We start from the raw sequence: 7,851 nt of genomic DNA, 5'->3' as shown, positions 1-7,851 counted from the left end.
TAAAATGCATTATTAGTTTACAGGCTATCAATACACAGAGAGAGAGAGGGAAGGGAGGGGGAGAAAGGAAGAGAGAGAGAGAGAGAGAGAGAGAGAGAGAGAGAGAGAGAGAGGAAGAGAGAGAGAGAGAGAGAGAGACAGAGAGGAAGAGAGAGGAAGAGAGAGAGAGAGAGAGAGAGAGAGAGAGAGAGAGGAAGAGAGAGAGAGAGAGACAGAGAGGAAGAGAGAGGAAGAGAGAGAGCAGATGCTTTTCAAGTTCAATACATTTAAGGAGGAAATGATGTGGTGTGCTCTTTCTGTTATAATTCCATAAATAGGAACCCACAACAGTGAGCTTGCACACACACACACGCACGTGAACGCACACGCACGTGAACGCACACACACACACACACACACACACACACACACACACACACACACACACACACACACACACACACACACACACACCCTATGATCACACAACCACACACATCATCACAGCTCAGGAGTGTGACTGCTGCCTTCCTCACCCTCCATCCTCAGATCAACTCGTTCTCTGTGTCAGAAGTAGATCCTCCAGCACCGTGTGGGGAGCTATCTAATATGGCCTCTAGGGGCGCTTCTCAATACTGGAGCACGACTTCCCCTCCTCTCCTGGCCTCTCCTCTCTTCTTCTGCACTGATATGAAGAAGGGGAGGCTGGTGGAGGTGGAAATTGGAGGACAGGCTCATTGTAATGCATGGAATGGAATGAGGAATGGTATCACACACATTTGATACCATTTCTCATTCCATTCCATCCATTACAATGAGCCTGTCCTCCAATTTCTACCTCCACCAGCCTCGCCTGATTTGAAGACCTGAGGTAGGTGAAAGCACCATGAAGGATGCCTTCTGGGAACAAGCTTCAACCTGTCCAGTTCATTCACTTCAGTAGGTATGAAGGGAAGGAGACTAGGAGAGGAGGCCACTCCAGACTATTGAGATGCACCCCAGGACTTCATTTCCCTTCATTCAGACAGAAGATTCTATAGAAAGGCTGGGACAACCCAGTCCCTCCATCTGAAGGTCCCAGTCCCTCCATCTGAAGGTCCCAGTCCCTCCATCTGAAGGTCCCAGTCCCTCCATCTGAAGGTCCCAGTCCCTCCATCTGAAGGTCCCAGTCCCTCCATCTGAAGGACCCAGTCCCTCCATCTGAAGGACCCAGTCCCTCCATCTGAAGGTCCCAGTCCCTCCATCTGAAGGTCCCAGTCCCTCCATCTGAAGGTCCCAGTCCCTCCATCTGAAGGTCCCAGTCCCTCCATCTGAAGGTCCCAGTCCCTCCATCTGAAGGTCAGACACGCTTCAGGACTCCATTAGTCTGGGTTACTCATCATTATCTGATGGTTATTTTTACCTCAGGAAAGCGCATCCCCTCCCAGGCCGCAGATTAGGAGGGCATTCCTGACCTGAACACACAAACACTCATCACATCCCCTCCCAGGGTTAGGGTTAGGAGGGCATTCCTGACCGAAACACACAAACACTCATCACATCTACAGCTCACAGTTTTGCTATCGGAGATGACATATGACATTCCTGTTCTCCACCAGAAGTTTAGGGAGAGATCCTTGAAATCTATTTAATCACCAGTTTTTCCAGCCGGTGAGATCGGTCAAGCTTAATGACCTCCGGACAACCGGTGGAGAGGGAGCAGGGGGTGGGCGAAGGGGTGTGTGGGGTGGGGGTGGTTGGACGGGGGGGTGGTTGGATGGGGGGGAGTATGATCCCAAAGGAATGTTTATCTCGGAGGATTTTACACTAATTTAAAGAGCCAAAGCGAGTGACTGAGGGGCAATTAATCACAAAATGTTATAAGTGGCAGAACACAGCCGGGCTTAGTGAGCTAATGCTTTGCTAAGGAGGTGGAAAGGAGAGGGAAAGGAGAGGGAAAGGAGAGGGAAAGGAGAGGGTAATTGTGCTATGCCACTAATTCTACTGTTGAAGAAGGAGAATGAACTCTCTGTTGGGAAACACGCTGTGAATTCTACTGTCGGTGAACGTTCCTGAGAGAAGTTGAACACCAGCTTAGTTGTAATAATGATAGAACTCATGTCTAGACGTTGAACATGCTAGGTGAAAAAAAGCAACGTATAAAAGAGATATGCATAAAAAAGTATTATATAATAAGTAATATAATCAGTTAGCCTTCGTCAAGACTTCCACAACGACTGTGAGGATATATTTTGATCAACTTCATTGAAGTCTCGAAGACTTTGCGTGTAAACAGGCATGAATCGACACACCAACACGCCCAACGTCAGAGATAGTCTTTCTAGAACACAAGTATAAACCTATTCCCATCGTGCCCTCGGGCGAGAAGGAGTAGGGACACTATTATGACAGCCTACAATAGTGTTGAACAAATACTGACCAGTCCACACATGAAGGGAGGTCACAGACGTAATGAGATTGTCTGCTAGCAAGGGAGAGGGAAATGGATTCACCTTAAAAAGCACTAAGAAGATTTCATGTCAATACAAAGCACTCTCCAGAACCCTGTAGGGTGCACGGCTTCACAGAGTGCTACCCAGACATCCCTGCTTTACGCCCTCCATTACCTCAGGCCGAAGAGACTTACAGTAACACACACACACACACACACTCACACACACACACACACACACACACACACACACTCACACACACACACACACACACACACACACATACACACGCTACACACTACACACACACACACACACACACTCACACACACACACACTCACACACACACTCACACACATACACACGCTACACGCTACACACTACACACACACACACACACACACGCTACACGCTACACACTACACACTACACACTACACACAACCACACACAACCACACACACACACTACCACACACACACACACCTTAATGTAGCCACTTAATATACACTAATTATAGATTCCCAGCAGTATTGTTTTCAATGGCAGCAGCCTAGAGAGGAGGAGGGTTTATCTGAGCGTAATCCCCCGTTGGCAGGCAAGGCGAGTCAGATGCGTAGAAGCTCACATGACAGCGGCTGAGCCCTGCTAATATGGGATTAAACCAGTACATGCTCACGTAGCCCGCGCCAGAGAGAGCTAGCTAAGTGAAAGGAAAAAAAACACAGGCTGTGTCACTTCTCTCTCCGCCCCCCCTCCCTCACCCCCCCTCACCCCCCCTCACCGCCCCCCTCACCCCCCCATGTCATTTCACAGTCAGACAAGCTTACCGATGGCGTGTAAACATCCTGTGCATTGACACTGTGAATGGGTGGAGAGGCCTTGACGCATGATAATGTTGCCCTTTTATTCCGAGGGCAGAATCCCACTCCGTACGTTCCCTGAAGGTGTTAGTTATGTGTTCTGAAACACAATTAGAAATGAATACAATTATGATCTCTTAGCTAACTAGCTAACTAGCTAACTTTGTTATTCAATTAGAGGGGATGTGTTGCTAGGTGAGTCAATGGCCAGTTTCTGCATGACAACAAGGGTTACTCCCTCCAGCAGCTAGGTGGCTAGCATCAGGTGCTAACCACCGTCAGGGAGATCCCTCTCTGCGTTGTTGGTGTGGCCCTCCGTCGATGCCAGCTGTGGGGGAGCAGTTATGGTGGTGCTGTAGCTTTGTGTCTTGAAAGGAGTGTAACCAAGCATTCACAACATGAATCTAACATGAATGACAAGTTAAGGGTCCTTCAAAAAACATTCTTTCGAATGAGGTATTTCAGTCACGTTCACAAGGCTTTGAAAAGCTGACATTGTTACACTCATGAATTAGATACAGTCATCTAAACTCAGAGAGTTCCATTAATGCACTGTCGATTCCTACACCTGTATCAGTATCACACACATACACATACACATACACATACACACACACATACACATACACATACACATACACATACACATACACACACACACACACATACACATACACATACACACACACACATACACACGCACGCACGCACGCACGCACGCACGCACGCACGCACAGTGCATACTTTCAACTTTCATGTTGTCTGTCAGGAAGTCCTGTTTGTAACCGTTTCCTGTCTCTTCCCTGACTCTTGCAACAACACTTACAGTAGAGTTTTAACGCGGCTGAGCAGAGCTCTACAGTGCTGGAGGTTGAGAGGACAGTCTGACCCTGGGCCGGGCTGGCCGGGCTCACTGGTAGGAGCTTAGTTCGGGTCAGCATCACCAGTGTGAAAGAGAGAGCAGCCATCAAAAAGACTCGCTGATTTCATCCCATTTGACTCTGTTGTGGTTGTATTTGTTTACGGGGGTTTTAGTAAGCAAAGTGAGCCGTCCCTTTCTGTGAAGACTAGCACAACAACGCTGAGCCGCCACTGAGAACTTCCTCTTTTGACTTCCTCTGCAGCACCAGTGGAAAAGTACTGCCTCTCTCACCGAATACGACGGCCCAGACAACTCTCTTCAAACTGAGCAGCAACACTAATCTACTGCATTAGTCGACCGTGCAAACTTTGAGAGGGAACGCCACGTTTACAAGCTTTTGTCATATTACTGTAACATGAAGTCAGGTTTATTAAGTCAAAGTTCATGTTTTCATGTTCAAGTTTGAGCAAAGTACACAGCAGGAGATGTTTATTACAGAGTAGATGCTGGTCTTTGTTCTTATATAATATGTTATAGTGTTCTGTCGTATGTAGTTAATGTAAACTTTAAACTTGACACTCAACTTGAAACAAGCAATAAAACCAGAGGTTTTTTTTCCAGGGCTGACAGTGTGTATCTCAACCACTGAAGGGAAGCGGAAGATACAGTGGACCAGGACTTGTGAACGCTCTGTCAGGGGACGTGATCTATTCCAGAAGGCGTATAAATTAGATTGCCATGGTCAACCCAGCTGCAACATTTGGATGATGCAAAATTATTTTTAGTAATGGATAAAGAAACATCATGTAGTCCTGAACTGCAAACAAATCCTGTTCTCAACCAGTGACATGGATTACACATCTTATATAATCAGACAAAAAGAACAGAAGTGGGTAGGAATGATCTAACTGGAGTTTACTCAGATTCAACATTTAGGCCTACAGAGAGAGAGAGAGAGAGAGAGAGCTGGGAGGGTAGAGAGAGACAGAGAGAGAGAGAGAGAGACAGAGAGAGAGAGAGAGAGAGAGAGAGAGGGATAGAGAGAGAGAGAGAGAGAGCTGGGAGGGTAGAGAGAGACAGAGAGAGAGAGAGAGAGACAGAGAGAGAGAGAGGGATAGAGAGAGAGAGAGAGAGAGAGAGAGAGAGCTGGGAGGGGAGAGAGAGAGAGCAAAAGAGAGAGAGAGAGCTGGGAGGGGAGAAAGAGAGAGCAAAAGAGAGAGAGAGAGCTGGGAGGGGAGAAAGAGAGAGCAAAAGAGAGAGAGAGCTGGGAGGGGAGAGAGAGACAGAGAGAGAGAGAGAGAGCTGGGATGAGAGAGAGAGAGAGAGAGAGCGCCTCTCAATGTAATGTAATAATGTAATGTGAGGTGATGCATAATGGGAGTTTATTCTTCAGAGGCTAGCCAGAGGCCTACCTTTTACCTTTTACCTTTTACCTTTTACCTTTTACCCATCCAGCTGCCTAGAGGCCTACCTTTTACCTTTTACCCATCCAGCTGCCTAGAGGCCTACCTTTTACCTTTTACCCATCCAGCTGTCTAGAGGTCTACCTTTTACCCATCCAGCTGTCTAGAGGTCTACCTTTTACCCATCCAGCTGCCTAGAGGCCTCCTTTTACCTTTTACCCATCCAGCTGCCTAGAGGTCTACCTTTTACCCATCCAGCTCCCAGAGGTCTACCTTTTACCCTTTATCCATCCAGCTGCCTAGAGGTCTACCTTTTACCTTTTACCCATCCAGCTGCCTAGAGGTCTACCTTTTACCCATCCAGCTCCCAGAGGCCTACCCTTTACCTTTTACCCATCCAGCTCCCAGAGGTCTACGTTTTACCCATCCAGCTCCCAGAGGCCTACCTTTTACCTTTTACCCATCCAGCTCCCAGAGGTCTACCTTTTACCCATCCAGCTCCCAGAGGCCTACCTTTTACCTTTTACCCATCCAGTTGCCTAGAGGCCCAATGATATAACTGCTCCCTGGTGTAACTGCTCCTGTAGGGTTTCAACATCTAGGCCGTGGTGTGACAGTTTCAAAACTGTGAAAACAAACAACCCGTGACTTTTCACACTATTTCAGACTGCGGTTTTGATTTTGTTCTTGGTGAGTCAGTTTATTATACTGAAAAGACAGAAGTGCAAAAACAAGGAAGTTGTTGATTGGTGTAAACACACTCACTGATGTCTTTATGGAGGAAAATGTATAATAAAATGTATGTGTAAAAAAATACAGAAGAGTAAAGCTTCTGTAAACTAATTACATACCAGTATCTTTGAAATAAAGACCAAGAACACCCTATGAGTAGAGAAATGACCACCCAGATCTGGCCCATGTCTGTTTTCTACCAGCATCTGGATATCCAGGTACAACTTTGTTCCTGGGTCAGAAGTGGACCTGCTGTGGCTGCCTTTCCTGAGCCGGATCTTTGCCATGAAAAGGCCAGACCTTGGCCAGCATGTGGACGTGGCCCTAGTATGACTTTGTTCCCCAGTACGGTTCAACCACACTCAGACCAAAGATAGCCCAGTTACTGCAGGAACGTATCAGGGTCACATTCCTCATACCAGAGCTGGCACGGAAAATTGTCAACACTCACCCAGGGCTGGACCCCCACATTTGGACCACGTCTGGCCTATATAATACTTGCTGTTTCTGGCACTGAGCCATATGTGCCACACAAGACCAGATCTGGCCCATAGTTCCCTCCTTCCATATGAATGTAGAACCTATCTGTCAGAGGCGTTTGGGGTACATTGTATCTGCAGAGATTCAGAATGCAAATTAGTCATATTCAAATGTCTTGACCAGATCTCCTCAGAAAGAGATTTGCTTGGGAACATTTAAATGATAAGCAAATAAAACACATCATTTGACGGCTGGCGACAGGACACGAAAAAAAAACTAAATGTTCTGCAAGACAGAGACTAATCTGGGTCAATGAAGAGAAGAGACACAACAGACAACACATGTTGAGCGGGAACTTATTTTCTTAAACTTTCTCCATAGATATATACTTATAATACTGTATAAACATACATATAGTCCTACGTGTACCTGGTGATGTATAGAGATCAGGTTCACATGCATTAGACATTAACAGGTGCTTTTTTTCCTGCAATAACAGAAGAGCATCAGCTCTCTCAGCTGGACAGCCAGGAAGAGGCCATGGCTCAACACAGTTCAGCAGTTTTAGATCCCCATTAGAACCAGGAAATGTACATATCCTGAACAGTGACACTTAAGGCAGAAGGAGGTGGAGGGGATATGTTCACCTATAAAGAACATTCAGGAAATGACATTGTGGAAGGATTTTTATACAACCCTCTCAATAACATCATTCAAGATAGAAATTGGGGAATAGGATAAGACAATCACCAATCATGCATTTTTAACAACGCAAAATGTACAAATGAACAACGTACCTTCTGTCTATCTACTGCACTATGTAAACTATCTTCACCAAGTTACAGTCTGTTCCCACAGAGAGACGCAGTGTTCTGGTTCAGGAGTCTGGCTCATGAGACTATACCGAGACTATTATCAAGCAGGCCTGCAGGTGGGTTAGGGTTAGGGTTAGGGTTAGACTGAATATGCTGATGATGAGGTGTTCTGTAAAGTTGTTTACTGACTTGACCTCATCAGAGTTAGATAAGTGCCTTCATTTAGGGAACACTTAAAGAAATACTTTACTGAATATGCTTATGAAGAGGTATACTGTAGGTAGG

The sequence above is a fragment of the Argentina silus genome, assembly GCF_951799395.1.
Source record: "Argentina silus genome assembly, chromosome: 4".
In the NCBI taxonomy this organism is placed as follows: Eukaryota; Metazoa; Chordata; class Actinopteri; order Argentiniformes; family Argentinidae; genus Argentina; species Argentina silus.
Note: the sequence above shows the minus strand (reverse complement) of the source record.